The sequence below is a fragment of the Cynocephalus volans genome, chromosome 2 (genome assembly GCF_027409185.1).
Source record: "Cynocephalus volans isolate mCynVol1 chromosome 2, mCynVol1.pri, whole genome shotgun sequence".
NCBI classification, from domain to species: Eukaryota; Metazoa; Chordata; class Mammalia; order Dermoptera; family Cynocephalidae; genus Cynocephalus; species Cynocephalus volans.
Genome location: NC_084461.1, coordinates 133,752,481 through 133,773,384, shown reverse-complemented (window position 1 = coordinate 133,773,384; position 20,904 = coordinate 133,752,481). Strand labels below are relative to the sequence as shown.

General features: G+C 45.9%; 1 protein-coding gene across 2 annotated transcripts in view; it reads left to right on the top strand.

Annotated features, from left to right (window-relative positions):
• Positions 1 to 11,340: 11,340 nt before the first annotated feature.
• The window catches only part of ANXA6 (annexin A6), a 52,365-nt gene continuing 42,801 nt past the window's right edge, over positions 11,341 to 20,904 (top strand). For both annotated transcript variants that reach the window (XM_063086381.1, XM_063086380.1), the window contains exon 1: positions 11,341 to 11,448. The gene's annotated coding sequence lies outside the window, so the exon portion shown is untranslated. The remainder of the gene's footprint in view (positions 11,449 to 20,904) is intronic.

Genomic DNA, 20,904 nt, shown 5'->3' with positions numbered 1-20,904 from the left:
GGAGTAAACATTCAGACTCTTAGGATTATATAGTCTTAGTATGATGGACTCAGGGTCTTTAAAACTAAAAAAATATTGCTACCACATATTGAGTGTTTATATGCTAGGCTCCAGGCTAAACATTTATATACCTTACATAATTTTTAAAATCACCCTTTACTTTTGAGATTATTGTCATCCCGATTATACTCTGAGTCTTAGAGACTTAGTCTTGCTAAATCTTTCCAGTTAGTGAAGGGGCCAGGATTTGTTCTACCAGATTTCAGAGTTCCATATTCTCTAAACCACAACATGAGTCCCAGATTGCTGAACTTAAAATGACAGCCTCTGACTTTCAGATCAGAGAGGAAAAGGCATGGAAATGCACACATCCTTCTTTGTCATTGTACAGATAGGAAACTGAGCTCAGAGAGGGGAGGGGACCTGGCCAAAGCAGCATAGACAGAGAGTAAAGGAGCTGAGCTTAGAACTCAGCCTCCTGACACCAGGTTCCTGGGCTCATGACCCTTCCCTCTGCTGTCAACAGGTATTCTGGGGAAAGGAAAAGACAAGGAGTCTCAGGACATCATAGGGGAGTAGAAAGATTTGCTGAGATGGAAGGAAATGTCCATACCTGACATGACACAGAGGAGCAGGCAACAGGCCAGGCACAGAGGGCTCTGGTGTCCATGGGGCAGCGACCTGCAGCTGGATGCAGATGTGGCAGCCAGGAATGCAGGAGAGGCTGTGGGGGCTGCAAGGTGTGAGCAGGGAAGTGGCCAGGGACCCCTGGGAGTGGGAGGGGAGGTGTCCTAATTTCAAAGGCAAATCAAGGTCCTGAGTCCTGGCTTCTCCAGGACTCCAAACAAAATGCCTTTCTCTGGGCTCTCCCCATCAAGGTGAATGGAGTATACAGAGCCCTGCTCAGGAAAAAACAATCCTGCAGCCAGGCAAGGAAGTTCCTCAAGGAAGACAGGTTGGGACACAGCTGGAGGGGCCATTGAAGGTCATAGGAGAGTCGGGGGGGGCCTGAAGGACAGAAATATTTGAGGACAAAATTGGTGAGTGTGGTTAGAAAGGAGGTGAGCCTTAAACCTAGGGTGGCTGCTGCCTGTGGGCCACATCTGGCTGGCTCTTTGCTTTTTCATAGCTCGTGAGCTAAGAATGGTTTTAACCTTTTTAAATGGTTGGGAAAAAAATATTTAGTAAAAAGTGAAAGTTATATAAAATTCAAATTTCAGTGTCTATAAATAACGTTTTACTGGAACACAGCCACACTCATTCTTGTACGTGTTGTCTATGGCTGCTTTTGACCTACAGCAGCAGATGAAATCATTGTGACAGAGACCGTGTGGCCCAACAAGCCTAAAATATTTACTGTCCAGCTCTTGCACTGAAGGATGGTATTTCTAAAACATAATTTAACTTAAACAAATAATATATAAATAAAATTTACTCTAAAGAAAATACAGATAAAGTTTAAGTTCCACTCAACAAATCCATTCATTTCCCCACTCATCCCTCCCCTTTCCTCAGAGGTCATTGCCTTGGCGTGTGTCAGACCTTTTTCTGCATTTATATACACATGTGTGTATCCATAGAGACATATAGTATTATTTCATGAGTTCTTTTCTTTCTTTTTTTTTTTTTCTGCAAATGATTTACACTGTACATATTTTTCTTAAACTTTCTTTTTTTCACTCAACAATGTGCTTTGGTGCACTGTGCAGACATAGCTTTATTTTCCCCATACCAGCCAGCTGCCAAAAAAAAAAAAAAAAGTCTCACCTTTACTCTTTTTTAAGTGCTACGTAGTATTTCATGGTTTGACTCTACCACAGTTTATCAATTTTCCTGCTAAAAGGAATTTAGGTTGTTTCAGTTCTTTGCTATTGGAAACAATGCTGCAATGAGTAGGAAATTTCAAGGTTCAAATAGTTACATTTTCCTTGAACAAAATGTCTGTTCAGTGAAAGAATGCTATTCAACCCAGACATGTCACCAAGTGTTTTTTCCCTCCTGTGTGTTTCAGACCCACTAAGTAGACACCACAGGGCAAATCCCTCCAAATGTAGCCATAAGCCTACTGCTGTCCTGCAGAGTTTTGTCTGCATCCTAACTACTGTTTGTAGCCATTAGAAACTCTCCCAGGTTCTAGCTGACAGGATTCCCTCTGTATAAAATCAGTGGGCGGTCCAGGAAGGAGGGAGGAAGGGTGGCGGGGGGTGGGGGGGTGGGGGGGTGGAAAGCAGCAGAGAACGGGGAGTGGAGGAGTTTGGGCTCCAGTTCCTGCTTCGCCCCTTGCTGTGTGACCCCATGCAGCCTCTTCTCCTGGGGCCTGTTTCCCCATCTGTTCAAGGGGGTGTTGGACACCAAGAGCTCTGGCCTTCCAGGACTCTCACATTGTCTTTTGCAGCAGTGATGTCCACTGAAAAGGAAGGAAAGGGCTCTGAGAGGTGATAGTTTAGCTTCCAGCCTCACAGTGGGAGGTGCTGAGAGCTTGGTAGGTCACCACTTTGAACCCAAGTTCTAGCTGACAGTTTCCCAGGGGAGAGATTTCACAAGGAGAGTATCTGTGCATCCCAGGTAACGGTCATGCAGGACCTACCCAAGGCCCTCGAGAATGCCCTGTTGTGCCCTTGAGCCCAAGTCCTGGGTCTAGACTGCAGGCTGTTATATGCTCTCAGAGCACTTATCACAGTTTGTAATTTTATGATAATGTTGTGATTATGTTATGAATGTCCATCTCTGGCCTCCTAGGATGTAAGCCCTCTGAAAGCTGGGGTCAGGTCTACTTTTTTCACACTTTGTCCCCAGTGCCTCAGCACAGTGCCTGGCACTTTGTGGGCACTGGACACATATTTTCTGAATGAAGAGCTGCTCCAAGCTGGTTTCAATAGCAAAGACATAGGTCAGCCTTGTCTTCTAATCCAAGGGCTCCCAAAGAGGCAGATAATGGAGGAGCAGGGAACAGAGGGGGCAGGGCACAAACGGTCCAGGCAACATCATTTAATTGGAAAAGTCACTCCCTTTCTAGGTGTCAACCACTTCCCCCCAGAGCAGGGAGTGGGAAGTGTCTGCAATAAAAGACCTTGGTAATAAGTATTCATGGAATCTTTGAATTGTAAAATTCATTTATTCATTTATTTTTTGTTGATCTAGTATTTATTGAGCGTCTACTTTACCAAGCAATGGAGATATGAAGAAGATAGGCATTAACCAAAATTGCAAATAAAAATACAATTACAGATAGGAATCTGTGTAATGATGGGAAAGAATAGGAATCTAAGAAAGGCAATGGGAAGGAGGGTATAAAGTGCTTAAAAGGATGGATTAGGAAGGAATTTCTGAGAAGTGCTATTTAAGGTGAAACCCACAGTGAGAGCTAGTAAGAGCCGGTTGGGCAAGCTTCTTTCAGGCTTGGAAGAACTTTCACTTCATGCGAAGGGAATAACTCCCGCAAATGGAATCTTTAAATAGAATTTTGAGTGAGTCGTGAAATCTTGGAATCCCAGAAAGGGGATCTCAGAGTCATAAAATCTTAATCTCATAGAATCTCGAAACACAGACTCTTCAACTAGTAAATGGAATCTTAGAACGTCAGAGACCCAGAGTCTTTCCATGTGAGAACAAAGGGAATTTTAAGAGATAATTCATTTCCATACCCTCTTTCTTATTGTACAGATAGAAACAAACAAAACTGAAGTGCAAAGGCACAGAACCAGCCAGAACGAGCTCTCACCTTTTATTATGAATAGAACAAGACTTTATCCATTTAATTAATAGTAATAGCAATGCTTATATTTATTCTCATTACTATTCACTAGTTGCTCTAAATGATTTATATGATAGTATTGGTGAATTCCAACGATAATCTTGTAAAGTAGATGCTTTTTCTTTTTACTGAATCATAATTGATTATACATATTTTGGGGATTCAATGTTGACATATGTTGATACTTTTATAATACCCATGTATCACAACTGAGAAAACAGAAACTCAAGCAAAAAATAAATAAATGGTTCACGATCACTCAGCTACAATGTGGTGGAATCAAAAGTCCAGAGACTTGTTGTTTATTTTCTTTTTAATTTAAAGACTGTGCTGTAAAGCACTGTGCTACCCTGCTATTCCTAATTACAGCTGCTTTTGGGCCTACCCTTCTCACAGTGACCCTGCCTTCCTGGAATTTTATCCTTGGGGGTCAAGGTAAACTCTAGAAATGGAACTCTGCCTGAAAGATAGGTAACACACTCACACATGCAAAGAAGCCTTCAGAAGACCTAAAAGTGCTATTAAACCTAAAGCGATGAGTTTGTTTAAGGGATCCAAGAGACAGCTTGGAACCGTCTGGGATTACGACTCAGAAACCTGAGTTCCAGCCAGAGTTCAGGCACTAAGTAGCTGTTATCCAGGGCAAGTCGTGGAACCTCCTTGGGGCTCAGGTTCCACATCTTTTAGATGGGATTATAGCGCCTGCTCAGTCTACCTCAATTGTGAAGAGATAATGATGTAAACCTGTTTCCTGACTGATGAGATATATGTAATGATTCTAAAATGGAATGGTTTTCTTTCAACCTTTCACGCAAGAGTGTGAACTGATTTCCTCTCAATGAAGGACAACTTGGGAATATTTATCAAAAAATATTCATTACTATTTTATGGGGAATCCAAGTTTTAGAAAAAATCTCAGAGCCATTTTGAAAAAAAATAGAAACAAACACAAATGTCCAAAAATAGGTAATTAGATAAATAAATTGTACTACTAGCAAATAATGGAATTTGATGTGGTTACTTAAAATGCCTTGTAGAAGAATATTTAATCACATAGAAAGACGTTCAGAATAAATTAATTTTTTTAAAAAGATAAATTATTTGCAATATATTTCAATTTTTTGTAAATAAATGAATCATGTGTGGCACGTAAGTGCTCCATAAATGTTGCTCCTACTACTATTCTTGTTGTTTTTATTGTTATGTAATAAAAGAATGATATGTTAGCATAGTGTTAATGTAGGCTATCTTCAGATGGTAGGATTACGGCTTTTTCATCTTTTGATTATCTACAATGATCACCTATTATTTTTACAATAAGAAAATCAAACAAAAATCCTGAGAAAAGTGCTTGTAAGATTTTTAAACCTGTCTTTGGTATGCACACTGCTTTTCTATCTCCCCACCTTCTGTGTGACCTTTCTGCCCAAAACTAAGTGCCCTCACATTGCTGAGACCCCCATACCAGGAAATAATCTGCTTCATGCCAAGTGGTTAGAAACTCTTTATTCTTTCTCCCAAGCACAGAAGCAATCCTCAACTCTTATGGATGGAATGCCAAGCACTAGAGAGGCCTTAAGGGGAGTTGTTCTGGAGGAAGGGGGTCTTCCAGGTAGTCATTTGAACAGTAACTCTCGGGGCTTCTTCCTCTAGCAAACTTAAAGTGAGACCCATCTCTGAAAGGCACCATGCTGCACACCCTCTGATGGAGTTTGGATGTGTTGTCCCCTCCAAAACTCATGTGGAAATTTGACCTCCAATGTGGCAGTGTTGGAAACTGATTGAGTCATTGGGGTGGATCCCTCATTGGGGTGGATCCCTCATGAATGTATTAATGCTCTCCCTGGGGGAGGGAGGATTAATGAGTGAGTTCTCGCTCTATTAGTTCCCGTGAGAGCTGATTGTTTAAAGGACCCTGGCACCTTCTCTCTCTCTCTCTCTCTCTCTCTCTCTCTCCCCCCTCCCCCTCCCCCTCTCTTTCTTTCCCCCCTCTCTCTCCCCCCTCTCCCCTCCCTCTCTCTCTCCCTCTCCCCTTCCCTCTGTCCTCTCTCTCTCTCTCTCTCTTCCTCTCTTACCTACCAGCTGCCTGCCGCTTTTCTGCCATGAGTAGAAGCAGCCTAAGACACATGCAGCTGTCCCAGAATTGTAAGCTAAATAAACCTCTTTCCTTTATACATTACCCAGTCTCAGGTATTTCTGTTATAGCAACACAAAACGGACTAAAACACCCTCTCCTGATGGAGGCCAGGCAGAACTGGAACTTGCCAGCAGGTGACAGTATCTGACCATTTCCAGCTTCCCCAGAGGGCAGCTTGGAGATATTGAACTTTGTTCTCCAATAATGAGAGAAACTACAGCCCAAAAAAGGGCTGAAAGTGAGAAAATCTGGAATCCCAGTCCATTGTCCCGGCCCAAATCACAGCATCAAGCTATCTCCCTTACACACACCTCTGGATGGGCCACTTCACAGAGGAAGGGGCCTGGGACAGGGTCAAAAAGATGAAGACATGTTAACGTGTTCCCATCCTTTGTTTGCTTCCTTACAGGCTTTGTTTCCACCAGGCTTGTTCGCTACCCCACAGCTCCTGGAGGTTTAGGTTGTTTCCTTTTCTGCACTTAAAAAATATAGCATTGGACCTAAAGCTTTCTCTGTATTTCAAATTATTTTTATAGGATTGATTCCCAGATGTGAGATGATGAGCTCAAAGAGATTGAGCAGAAGTATTAGCATTTATTCCTACTCACTGCTGCAGCTCAGGAATTAATGTCCTGGGCTCTGCAGTCAAGAGAACCTGGCTTTCAATCCTGCCTCAGTCACTTGGACTGACCTTGAGCAAAGGCCATAATTTCTCTGAATTCCAGTTACATTTACTGCAAATTAAGAATACTAATAACCTCTACTAATAATTCTCTCCAAATATCACCCCTATAATTCTCTCCTCTCTCTTCTGCATCAACTTTTCACTCTCTGTCAGATCGTTCCCATCAGCAAACAAATACGCTATTATGCTTCAGTCTTTAAAAAAAATCAAACAAAAACCCTTCTCTTCACACCAGTTACCCTGCCAGACAATGCCCCATTTCCTTGCCGGCCTTTACAGCAAAACTCCTGGAATAAGTAGTTTACACCAGTTATCTTAAGCCAGTTCCTACCAGGCCGATACCTTCAGCACTGCTTCCATCTACTCTGCTGTTCACTGTAGGAGAAATGTTGACCATGTTGGTAAATCCAATGATGGGCTCTCAGGCCTTGTCCTACTTCTCCAAAAAGAAGCAATAACAGAACTGATCACTCCCTCCCCGAAGCTCCTTTCTCACATGCCTTCCTCACTCTCCCGAGGGATTTCTTCCCATCTCACTGCAAGCTCTTTCCCAGTTACCTTTGCTGAAACCTTCTCTTCTCCCCAACTCTTAACACAAGAGTGTCTCAGACTTGGTCCTTAGTGCTCTTCTCCCTTGAGGATCTCATCTCCTGAACTCCAGACTTGTCCATCCAATTTCCAATTTGACATCTTCTCTTGGATGGCCAGTAGAAATCTAAACAAATTGGTAAAAAAATGAACTCCTGATCTTTTTCCCATTCCACCCCAAATATCGCTTTTTCTGCACACTTGCTCATCTCATTTGATGGTAACTCCATCCTTCCAGCGGCTCAAGCCAAGATCCTTGAAGTCATTCTTGACTCCTCTCTTTTTTTCTCACCTCACCTCCAGCTCTTCAGGAAATCATGTTCAATTCACCTTCAAATATATCCAGCCTATAACCACTTCCTACACCTCCATTTATAGAACTCTGGCTCAGCCACCACCATCTCATGCCTGGATTACTGCGAAACCTCCTAATAGATCCCCTTCTTCTATTCTTGCTCCCCAACATTATTCTCAACACGGGAGTCTTGAGTGACCCTTTCAAAAATATGTCATATCCAGAAGATATAAAAAAACTCTTAAAACTCAATAACAAAAAAGACAAATAACTCAATTAAAAAATAAGCAAAGGGGGCTGGCTGGTTTCTCATTTGGTTAGAGTGTGGTGGGTTTTATTGACAAAATAAAATTTAAAAAAGAAAAGAGTGTGGTGGGTTCAGATCCCCATACTAGCCAGCCACACACACACACAAAAAATAAAAAATAAAAAATAAGCAAAGGACTTGATCGGATATTTCTCCAAAGAAAACGTACAAATGGACAATAAGCACACGAAAATGCTCCATAGCATTAGTCAGTAGGACAATGCAAATCAAAACCACAATTAGATACCATTTCCTAATGACTAGGACAGCAATAAAAAATAAGATATAATACAAGTGTTGGCAAGGATGTGGGACCCTCGTATATTGCTGGTGGAGATACAAAATGGTGAAGTTGCTATAAAAACCAGTTTGGTGGTTCCTCAAAAAGTTAAATATAGAATTACCATATGACCTAGCCATTTCATTCCTAGGTAAATACGCAAGAGCACTGAAAACTGGTACCCGAATAAGTATTTCTACACAAATGTTCATAGCAGCACTATTCACAATAGCTAAAAAGTGGAAATAATCCAAATGTCCATCAACAGATGAATGGATAAACAAAACATGGTATATTCATGCAATGGAATATTATTCAGCCATTAAAAAGAATGAAGTACTGATATATGCTACAATGAGGGTGAACTTTGTACTGGATTGAATTATGTTGGGCCGAGCCCGTGGCGCACTCGGGAGAGTGCGGCGCTGGGAGCGCGGTGACGCTCCCGCCGCGGGTTCGGATCCTATATAGGACTGGCTGGTGCACTCACTGTCTGAGTACCGGTCACAAAAAATAAAAATTAAAAAAATAAATATGTCCCCCCAAAACTCACTGAAGCTTGAATTGTGTCCCTCAAGTTTTATGTATTAGAAACTTGGTACCCACTTTGACTGTTAAGAGAGTGGGAAATCCTATTATGGTAATTGAAAGGTGGGGCCTTGAAGAGGTGATTGGATTGTAGGACCGTGCAGTAGTGAATGGATTAATAATGGTGGTCAGGGGCGTGGTTCTGAGGGCTTGAAAAGAAGAGGGGAGTCTGTCTTTCTCTCTCTCTCTGCTCTCTCTGCTTCTACCATCTTGCAACGTGAGAACCCTGGGTCACTGTCGCCACCACCAGATGGACTTTGGACTTCCCAGCCTCAGAAACTGTAAGCAATAAATGTCATTTTTCTTTATAAATCACCCAGTTTCAAGTATTTTGTTATAAGCAACAGAAACAGACTAATACAAACTTCGAAAACATTATGCTAAATGACAGAAGCCAGACACAAAAGGCCACATATTGTATGATTCCATTTATATGAAATATTAAGAATAGGTAAATCCATAGAGGCAGAAAGCAAATTGGTCACTAGCAAGGATGGGGGGGGTAAAGAAAAATGGGGAGTGACTGGTTAATGTGTATGGGGTTTTCTTTTGTGATGAGAATGTTTTGGAAGTAGATAGAGGTGGTGGTTGCACAGTATTGTGAATGTACTAAATGCTACTGAATTGTTCACTTTAAAATGTCAATTTTATGTTATAAGGATTTCACCAAAAAAAAAAAAAAAAGTGTCCCTCCTTTGCTCGACACCTTACACTGGCTCTTCAAATGACTCAGAGTAAAAGACAAAGTTCCTACAAGGGTTCATCTGATTTGGTCCTTCCTTTTCTCTCCCCTCCTTCTGCTTTCCCTCTCACACTCCACTCCAGCCACATGGTCCCCCTTGCTGTTCCTCAGACATGCCAGGACTGCTCCTGCTCCCGCTCCTGCTCTGCAGCATTTGCTCCACGTGTTTTCTTTACTGGAACACTTTCCACACACATCTGTTTGGTTCTGTTAACTTCCTCATCTCGTCCACGTCTTTGTTCTAATCTCACTCTCATCGAAGCTCTTGCCAAACACCCTACATAGTACTGCTACTTCCCCTGTCACCCAGGGACTCTTCATATGCTTTTTCTTTTTGTCCACACTTGTCACCTACTAATAACATATTGTCATATTTACTTATTGTGTGTCTACTTTTCTGCTGCTGGAATGCAGACTCCACAAGGGCAGAGATCTTTGTTTTGTTTCCTGATAAATTTCCTAAAATAGTGCCTGGCACACAGTATGTGCTGAATAAATATTTATTAAATGAATTGTGAGGATTTAATGTGATACTGCAAGTAAAGTGCTTACAGTAGTGCCTGGCTCATAGAAAATGCTCAGTAATGAGTCACTACTACAATGCTAAGGAGACCTCCATCCTCACTGAGTCCAGACCCTCATATTCTATCCCTGAAGCTGTTGCTTCAACTGATGGCAGCAGCAGGTCTTGTCTTATGATGACTATTTTAATTTCCTAGTCTCCCACTAGAGTCCCCTCGTCCTTCGGGTTGCAACTTAACATCGCTGTCATTCAGGGGCCTAGGTTAGGTTGGATCCACCTGCTGATGATAGAGGGCCATCATTCACCCTCTATAGTTTCCATCTTACAACACTCTAGACTTCATTCTAACAACAATCTAACCATCTGTTTTCCCTGAGAGTGGAAGCTGTTTGAGGGCAGGTCAGGGCCCATTTCCCACTTGCTCATTCGGTCTCCCAGCTCTGTGCCTGGCATGCAGTGGGTGCTCAATAAGTGTTTGTTGTGGAATGACAAGATGGAGGGACACATTTTCCAACTAGATCTCCTTGTTAGAGGCTTCGGGTCTTTGACTGAGTGACAGATTCTAAGGACAACGCTTCCAAGAAGCTTTGATAATCCCTACCTTTCACATGAGCAAATTGAAACTCAGAAGAGTTAAGCGTCTTGCCTATGGAGACTCAGTCAGTAGGGGGCTGGCACCCCACGGTTAAAGGTTAAAGCTGGACCATCTTTCCACCAAAGCAGGATTTCTGAGGCGGAGTGGGGAATGAGAGGTACCGACCTTTACTACAGCTTCACTTCCACTGGGAAGTGTTTACCAATCCCCTGGGGGACAGAAATTCTTGATTTTTCCTTTTCTAGCGTTTGACCCCACAGCGCTGGATTACAGCTGCCGGTCTTGTCCGCCTTCGCCTTGGACTATTTACTCTCCAGGGCCAAGCACGCATTGGAGTCCCTCTGCAGTCACAGGCTCAAGTCTGAATCCTGGCTCCACCACCTGCTAGCTGTGTGACCTTGCTCAAGGAACCGGTCTTCTCTGGGCGCCCCTCCGGGAAGTGGAGAAATAATGTCTCCGACCTGATGGGACTGTGGAGGCATGGAATTTGATCAGGCAGATGAAGTTCGGGGCCTCAGTTTTGGCAGGCTCCGTTTTCTGTTTCTCTTCAAAGCTTTGGCTAGTTGCAGGAATCTGGGGGGAAATGTCCAGAACTGGGAGTCAAGAGCCCTGATGTCTAGCCCTGAATGGCCGCGTGACCTTGGCCAAATCCCCCTACCCTTCTCTGGGTCTCAGGTCTGTGGTCTGAGGGTTGACGGAGGCTCTCCCGGCAGGGCCCCTCCCGGATGGTGACATTCTAAGATTTTCAAGAGCGAATGAATTTGGGAGGCTGGGGGTGGAGGCGGGTGGCGGGCGAGCGGGATTGGCCTCTGCGCGCCACGTGTCCGGCCCGGGGCCGACGGCTGTCCTCCGACCCGCCCCTGCGCTGCGGCTGCCGCTCCTCGGCTAACGGGCTGCGACCCAGCGAGCTCCGCGTCCGCGCGTCCGTCCGCGACAGGAGGCCTCCGCCACGCGGTGAGCGGGTGGAGACCGGCGAGGGGAGCCATCGGCCGGTCGCTGCAGCCGCCGGGCTCCGGGGAGGGGCGCGGGCAGCGGGGGGTCGCGGGGAGCTGGAGCTGGAGGGCGCGGTAACCCGAGCGTCGCGGGCTGGGTGTGTCTGGGGGAGCGCAGTGCAGCAAATCTTGAGTCGGAGGCGGAGACGCGCCGGCGGAGGGCGCCCTGGCTGGGGGAGGGGAGGGAAGCGGGGGTGGGGACCGAGGAGAGGGGCCGAAGGACGGCGGGCTCTGCAGAGGGTGGAGTCGAGGGGCCGGGGGCACCCGGGCTGGGGCTGGGCGGGCGGACCCTGCCGGCCTTAATTCGGGGGCTGAAGAGACTTTGAAAGCTCGGGTGGGGGGCAGCCCAGGAGCCGCAGGGAAGGGTGTGGCTGAAGCCCTAGACTGAGAGCGAGAGGAGTCGGATCCTTCAGCTGCATGGAAAATGGCTGTGTGCGGGGCTGGGGCGAGAGCTGTCTGTGTGCAGACGGATGAAGGACCGGCTGTCCATACCTCAGGGCCCCCGTGGGCCCTTCTCCCCCTCTGGGCCACTCTGCCTATAAAGGAGTCTCCCATGTGGCCACCGAGGGCCCTTGTCGTGAGGCAGGGGATTCACATAACTCCCAGAATCCTAGCTTAGGAGTAAAATAGCCTGAATCCGAATCCCCGCTGCACCTACAACTTGCAGTGTGACGTTGAGCCGGTGGCTTTCCATCTCTGAGCCTTGATTTCCTTCTCCAAGTCCAGAGCTGATAAACCCAGCCGTTATCAGAGGAAACAATGGCTATGAAAATTGATTTATTTGTCAGCTACAAGGAATAATTGCAAGTTTGGAAAGCCTATCCCAACCCTTTGAGGTCCTGCAAGGGGAAGGGGATGGGAGTCCTCTGAGAGGACCAGTCTAGTCACTGCTTCCTCCCTCCCCCTCTCTTTCTCTAAACTCTGGTGGGTCTTCCCTGACAATTCCAAATTTGGACATACCATTCTTGGGTTTGTGAAAGGACTCTGGTTTCCCCTAGGAGTCTGCTCTTTTCCCTCCACTACTCCTTCCTCCCTTGCCCAAAACACACCTTAAATTGCTGGACCCGCTGAGCCAGACAGGATGTCCCAACCTGCTCAACCCGAGGGCCCCGTGTCAGCCCCTGTGGGCCCTGACCTTCCAGCCGGCAGGAAAATGCACTGCAGAGGGCACTGGCCTGGGGGTCAGTGAAAAGCTGAGTTCCAGTTCCAGGTGTGACAGAGCTCCTTGCGCAAGCAAGCCCCTTTCCCCTCTGGGCCTTTGTTGCCCGCGTGTAGCCAAGTCTGCTAAATCATGGGTGTATTCTCGAATTCAGCTGATCTAAGATTTAGAATTCTGGGAGTTGGGTGGGGCTGGGGAGGGAGGGAGGCAAAGGGCTTAGCCCCCCTCTGCAGCTGTGACAGTCACTCATCCGTCTTCCTTTGCCTTCTACCCATTGTTCCCAAGGCGCCGTCTGCTGGGATACAGACAATATTAGCAGTTATGGTTAAGGGCCACAGCTGTTGCTGGGACAGAATGTCGATGTGAGCATGCAAAGAGGGGGCTGCCCCTGGGAGGTCTGGGGCCTGGTCTTTCAGGGCTGGTACCTGGGTGGGGGTGGGGGATACTGCAGTACTGGGTAGATGCCAGTGTCCGGATCTGCATCTGCCCAGCAACACCCAGAGGGAGCCCTGGGCCACCAGGCTGCAGCCCCAGCCCCAGCCTCTGCCCTGCCACTAATTGGCTAGGTGCCCTGGGCACACCTACTACCCCTCTGAGCCTTAGTTCCTTCCTCACTAGAGGGATGAAATATGTGCCTAGGGCACCCAGCGGGTAAAATGGGTTGGGTCTGGATGGTTCTTCTTCCTGTACCATTCTAGGATTTTCTGGGGAGGCCCAGTGGAGTCACCAACCTCATCCCACCCAGCCACTCTTAAGATACCTCCGGGGTGGGAACAAAGCACAGGATGTGGTCTGTACCCTGGTTCCTGAGCATTCATGCCCCTCCCCCTCCCCCATCAGTAGGGGAGAGGAACGGGGTGGGGGGCTGTCTTTTTGCTTTGAAACTTCTTGGCTTGGAATCTGGCCGCATTCCCAGCATTCCCATTCCTTTCCTCCTGGCGTTGAGAATGGAGTGAATGTCCATGGATTCTCTGAGCCTCAGACTCCTCATCTGTAAAATGAGGCTAAAATTGATACCTTGATGAATTATAAGACAGCAGATGTGAAAGTGCCTAGTAAACTGTAGATTGCCAGAAACAGAGAAGCAAGTGCTGCTGTTGTAACCTCAGGAGGGTGTGGGGCTTGAGAAGGCAGGTGACCTGAGCCTCAGGTTCCTCTTTAAAATAGGTGTCCTGGTGCTCCTTAAATAACAGCAGTAAAACAGTAACTGCTGTTATTTATTGAACCCTTACAACTTGCCGGGCCTGGGCTGAACCCTTGACATGTTAGATGCTGTTGTTTTATAGACATGGAAACTCCAGCCCTCAAAAGTTTTAAGGAAGAAATAATAATTACAAACACTTCTATAGTGCTTTGTACTTGCCAAGTCCTTTCCTAAGTACTAGACTTGGGTTGTTTTCACCCTCACCATAACTCTTATGAGGCTGACCTAAAAAAGAAACTGACGCTACACACATACAGCAAGGATTTATTGAGCCAATATGACAATTGCGAACGATAGACAAATAGTTAGGTCTCCCTGAGAAATGCCCTCCAAAGAGGGTCAGCAGAATTTAGCATTTTGTAATCACAAGAAGAGGTGAAGGGTCAAAGGAGAGAGAGAGAAAAAACAAAACAAAAAAAAACAGCCCTGCCTAAATATTTCATCAGGTTTTCTATTGGTTGTACAGGACGTGTAGATTTGGGATTGTTACTAGGTTACACAAGGGTTACAAGAAGCATTCTAGGTTATTTTATGGTACCTTTAAGTCTGCTTCTAAGTAAAAATGATCTTTTTTTTTTTTTTTTTTTTTGTGGCTGGCCGGAACAGGGATCTGAACCGTTGACCTTATAAAAATGGTCTTATGATAATGTTTTCTAGGGCAGGCAAATTTGACTACTGACTTATCCCAGACCTCCCAAGCAAGGCACTGTAATTTAGCTGATCTGGTCAGAGCAGTTTTTTTGGTTGTCAGTACTGTTTTTATCCCCATTTTACGTACAGGGATCTTCAAAAAGTTCACGGAGGGGGCTGGCCAGTTAGCTCAATTGGAAGAGTGTGGTGCTGGTAACATTAAGGTCACTGGTTCAGATACCCTTACCGGCCAGAGGCCAAAAAGGAAAAAAAAAAAAAAGTTCATGGAAAGATTTATGTTGTCTTTTAATTCTATTTTTCCACGGAACTTTTTGAAGTACCCTCCTATGAAACAGGCCCAGAGAGGTTAAATACAATACTTATCCAGGGTCACACAGCTACTAAATAGCACCTTCAGGCTTCGATCTCGGCAGCCTCTGTGCTCTGAGACACTATACTTTGCTGCTTCTCTCAAAAGTGACCTGAGCTGGGGTTCAAACCCAGGCCAAACCAATTGCAATCCCGGGGTAGCCAGATGCTCCCCATGGGGCTTTATCCAGCCCTAGGATCAATGGTTCTGGGTCAGGGGAGGGCAGGACACTGCTGTCTAAGAAACCTCGAGCTGGGGGGGTGTGCCCAGGCACAGCGCCAAAAGTGACATTTACCCTGGCTTCATCAGAGTCAAGCCTCCTGGAGGGCAAGTGGGCTGGTCCTGGGTGTCTTCCTGTGGGCTGGGGAAGAAGCCATCAGGAAAGGGCAAAAGGAAGAATCTAGATTATATAAGATAGGGGCCCCCAAAATGGGGTGGACACACCTTGGGAGGCACTGAAGATGATTTTTGGGGGTACAGGAAGAAACTGTTAGACCTTTTATTATATGGACTTTTAATGTCATGTTTAAAATGTATATTTTTGTTTATCATGATAAATGCTCGATTTTTTTCTTTTGTTACTGGTGGCATATAGGACCCCAAAAAACTTGTAGACTGCTGTATTAGACTGCTAATTTTGTGGGGGCAGGAGCATGAAAGCTGCTCAGTGCATTTCACCCAAAAATCCTTAAAAGCCACACCCTGTGGTAGGTGATGCAGCAAAGAAGCACATACCATAATTTTCAAAATAAAATCACGACCGTCAGATATAAAAATGATCATGTGTTAAAGATTTTGTTCTGCTTATTAATCAGTGACCATACCAGGCAGATGTTGTAATCAGCTCAAAAGAGGATCGGCAGACATCTTTATATTGAAAGGAATATTCAATTAGAGGCAAAACTGGTTTTTCCACCTGGTGGGGAGGAAAGTCAATTGAACCTTTACCAGATGGGACAGAAATAGCATTCATTAGCATTGCTTTATTCTACCATTGGTTATCTGCAACTTACTGAGCTGTAAAATAGCTCAAAGATAATGAACAACTACAATCAGAAACCCTAGAGAGTTTTCCTTGGAAGTACAGATTTTTTTTCTTACAGTACCTTGGACGCTAGCAGCCTAGGTCTTGTGGAGGAATGATAAATCTACAGTTGACCAAAGCTCGTCAAATGAAGGTGGTTTCAGAGCACTGTGAGGATTCAAATGAGGGATAAATCCTTCCTGGCTTCCTAGAAGAGGTGGCATTTGAATCCAGCTGAGAATGGTGCTTCTCCACCTCCTTGGCTGCACATTAGAATCACTTAGGAAAGTTTTAAAAAATTGCCAAAGCCCAGTCTTCACCTCAGAACAGTTGGAGGCAGAACCTCTGGGGTTTGGCCTTATGCTTTGGTAGTTTTGAAAAACTCCCCAGGTTGTATGAATGAAGCCAGAATTGAGAAGCATTGATCTAGATGCTAGAAGGCTAGACAGAAGATGTTAGTGGAATGCATTCCTGGTTGGGGGGTTGCGGGGAAGGGTGTCGTGGTGGGTGAAGAGGAGGGAGGTGATGGCAGATTTGTCTGGAACCATAACCAAGGGCCTTGAATGCTGAGCTAAGAGGGCTGGCATTGAAGGGCCACATAGGAGCCAAAAGAGAAACTCCCTCGAAACCCCTGAAGGTTCACTGAGAAAAACGAACTGTCAAGATTCAACTAAATGAAGAAAAGGCATAACACGTTTTATTTTAACATGCTGGGGTGAAGGCAGTGCCCAGGGGAATCACAAGAGAGTCAGTAACCTAATGGGGAACAGAAGCCAAATACCAGTCTTCGCAGGGAGAGTGGGGGGTGGGAGAGGTGCCGGCCCAGGAACAGTGGGCTGGGACCAACTTTCTCTGGAGCTCTGCGAGAGGTGGCATCACAGGTGGAAGAAGGAAGGCCGAAGTTAAGCGGGAGTACGACTGTTGTGTTACGCAGGTGGGAATAGTGCAGGTGACCTCGCAGCTGCCCTCAGGAAGAATAGGCAGTAGACAAACGGGAGACCTCAGAAGAAGTCCGATGCAAATTTCTTCCTATAGCTAATCTTATTTTTCTAATCTCTCTAAATTAGCCACCTTGAGATATGTCAAAGAAGTGTATTTTGGGCTGAAATATCTTGATTTCCCACAGCACCACTGGAGACTTGTGAGCAAAGGAGTGACATGCTCACGTGGGAACCGTTCAGGTGCCCCTGTGACTTAGAGGTCTGGTGATATTTTTTTGTATGATCTTCCAGGTTATTGCTTGATTTTTCTTAAATTGTTCTCCCCCGCCACCTGGTTTCACCCCCTTACACCCAGGATCTCGTTCCTCACCTCAAAAGTGCACTTTATTTCTCTAGAGCCACAGGCTGCCTTTTGAGGACAAATGCTGTTTCTTGTGCCAGTGTTACTCTTCTTCCTGGCATCCCTGCCACCCCCTCTTCATTCCATTGAATACAAATTCTTGATTCTGTGCTATACAAGCTTGAACTCCTCATATGTGTCTTTAACTTTATATATATGTATAACAAATATCAAAATTGGAACATAAAAGGATGAGATAAAAACATTTACAAAGTTGTAATTTTCTCATCCTGCACCGCTGTGGGCTGTTGTACCCAGTACCCCACTTTGGAGACCACTGCTCTAATAATGACGATTGTGGTAACAGAAGCCACCATTTATTAAACATTTCTTCTGTACCTGGCGGAACTAAGTATTTTACCTGCCTTATCTCATTAAGTTTTCACAAAAAACCTTATGAGATTGTCATTTCAGAGACGAGGAAGCTGAGGCAGAGTTAAATTACATAACTTACCCAAGGTCCTGAGCTAGGAATTTTCAGTTCCGAGATTTGTACTTGAGCCACAACTGCAAAGTCTGCGTTTATCATTATCACAGTGCCGCACTGCCTCCATTGTAAATGTTTGGGCTTATCATAATAAAAGTTGCCATTTTTTGAGCCTTTCCTATGTGCCAGGCACTGTGCTAAGTGCTTTTCATCTATTTCATTTCTCAATACAGGTAGGTTTTTCTATATGTGTTTTGTAAATGTGGAAATGGAGATTCAGTTTAAGTAATTTACCTAAATTACAAACTGGTGGGGGACAGCTGCACCCCAAAGCCCACGCCTTTGCACGATTTGGACAGGATACCTCCCTGTCCGCTCTCTGTGGTTTGGCAGTGGTGAGCTGTTCCCCCTAGAGTCAGCCCTAAGCTCCCAAAGGGGAAGGAAGGAAACATGATTGATTGCAGGCCAAGGGACTAAGGCAGGGGGTGGCCACAGCAGCACAAAGCCACCCAGGCAACTCTACCCTTGAGTGGATTTCACCACCATGACCAGCCATGATGAGCCCTCATGGGTCTACAGGTCAGAAGAGAGCCAGCGTTCCTGGGAGGAGAGGCACGGGTCTGGAGTGGCCGTTCTTGTCAGTCTTGAGCAGCTCTTTCAATAAAGATGGTGAAATTTGCATATTTGGGGATGGGGAGAGATTATATAGCCTGAGAGAGAACCTTCCTAGGACTGATATTCTGTTGTGAAAATCCCAGATTGAAATCCACAAAAGCCTCTCATATCCACTGTGGATCTCCCCAGACAGGGAGTGATATACTACTATCTGCCTTTTACAGAAGAGGAAACTGAGGCCCAGAGAGGGAACCTGGCTTGTCTGAGGTTACATAGGGTCAGACTGGGGAACCAGAACCTGGGTCTTTTCCCTTGGCCTCTTCCTGGTGTCTCATTGCAGTGGAGACTCACGGCTGGGTGGAAGCTGGTTATGAATGGGGGCAGCGAGTTAGAGATGTTGGCTGCCGCCTGTGCCCTGGCAAGTCACTTCCCTTCCCTGAGATGCCTTTACCCCGTCCAGAAAATGAAGGGCTTGGAGTAGTGGATCATTAAAGTCCCTCTGGGATTCTGAAACATTGGATATAAAGCATTCAGCCAATTTGAGAACTATGGTCTGGGTGGCTCTGGGAGGGATCAGAGGCCCTCTTAAAGCCGGGTAAATGGCACTTCTCTGATTAGCTCCAGAGCTTCCCTAAGCCCTCTAAGGGGCTATTGGAATCTCCAGGGAGATTGGCGTATTGAACCAAAGTCTGAACATCTAGTTTTGGAAGAAGCTTGCTTCCCACGTACATGAGATGTGCACTCACATATGGCACACAGAAACTATTCTCATAGCTGAGAGTATTTCCCAAAGGCTTGGAGAACCACCACCCCCCCACCCCCCACCCCCCGCTTGGAGCCGTCTCTCCTTGGAAAGGGGCTCTTATCCAGATGGGCCTGGGCTGCAGCCAGCAGCTGAAGTTTCCAGCACCAAGGCTAAAGGAAAGTGCTTCGAGGCTGGAGGTGCAGGTGACAGGCCTCAGCCCTCCCTCTCCCTGGGTCAGCTGACTTCCTGGGCCTCATTCAGTCCCTGTCTCACTACTAGCCTTAGGGTTTCCTCATCATCTGTCCCCACTGGCCCTCTGACCTGGGGAAACCCAGATCTGGCTTCCAGCCAGATCCTGGGGTAGATGTAGGTTCCCCCCCCACACACACACACACACGCTGGGGGTTGCATGTGTGTGTGCAGTTTTCATTTCCTGGTGAGAGCTGCACATTTGTATTAGGGGGCCTCTGGTTGCCAAGGAAACAGATGGGTTTCCTGGAACTGAACTGAGCTGAGCTGAGCTGCATTTGCAAACAGCTCTCTGTCTTCAGCCCTTCACTCCTAACCCCATCTGATGTCTGTCCTCTGCTGACTGTAGTTTGTGGGACTCGTAATCGGGGTGGGGACATGTGGGCAAATATGACAATGCCCCTCAAACTCCCACCAGTACAGTGAACGCCTCCATTTATGAGAACATATCTCGTGCCTGGCCTCTTGTGCTCCGCTCTTGACATAAGTTTTGTCTCATCCTCCAACAACCCTACAAAGTAAGAAAGGGAAAGACCCAATTCTGTGCTTGAGATAAACTAGAACTCAGAAATGAGCAGTGAAACCTGTGGTCACCAGCTAGTAAGTGAAAAAACAAGGTTGTCTTATTCCAAAACCTATGTTCTTTCCACTGAGTCATGTCTTCAGTGACCCCAAAGTGAGGGTGGGATTATGGACTGAGGTCAGGGGCTGATTTCTCTAAGCTCTCCCCTAAGTTTTTTGTGGGGAGGGGTTATCTAGAGAACTGGAAAGCACTGAGCTGGAATGTCTCCTTGGTTTCCACCCTCTATTTTAATTCTGCTCCTTGTAGGTCTTACTGAGTAAGTCTGATTGATTATAACAAACTGAATAAGTTTGTTACTTTTACTTTTAAAAAACAATACATGGACATGGTTAAAAGAGATCCAATCACACAGACCTGCTTAGAACAGAAAGCAGTGGTCCTTTGTTTCTCCTCATCCCAAGAACATTGCTTTACTTCCATCTTTTGCCTTCCTGCTGAGAGCATGCCATAGCCCAGCCCCCCAGCCCCTTCTCTGCCCCTTTGCAAATCATTTACATCCCTTTTTAGATAATATACCTTTGTTCCCTGTTCCTTCCCTATAGATCCTGTGTCATATCCGGCCCCCTATTTCTTATCCATTTTAATTGAGATCCTCTGTCCTATTTGTTCAAATCCCCCACAATGGCCTTTTTCCCATCAGAGAAAAATCCGGTCTTTACAGTGGCCTCAGGCACTGGCCCCCTGACCCCACATTCTACCCCCCTCCCCCCCACCATTCCCTGCTGCCACATCAGCCACACTGAGCTTGGGGGTTGCTCCCTACTGCCACTTCCCCAGGTGAGTTCATGAGACCCTCTGACCCCTCTACCTGGGGTTACACAAGCTTTGCCTTTTCTCCTTAGTTCTTATCACAGCCTGATGTATACATTTGATATTCTTCCCCATTAAAGCATAAGCTCCAGAAAAGCAGCGTTTTAAAAAATCTCTTTTATACTTCTGTGTCCTCAGTGCTTAGAGCAGTGCCTAACTTGGAGTAGATGGTAAATACATGTTTCCCAACATACAGGAATGATAGCCCTTCAGAGAGTTGCAGCAGGGACCGGGAGCCCCTTGAGTCTTATCTGCAGACCT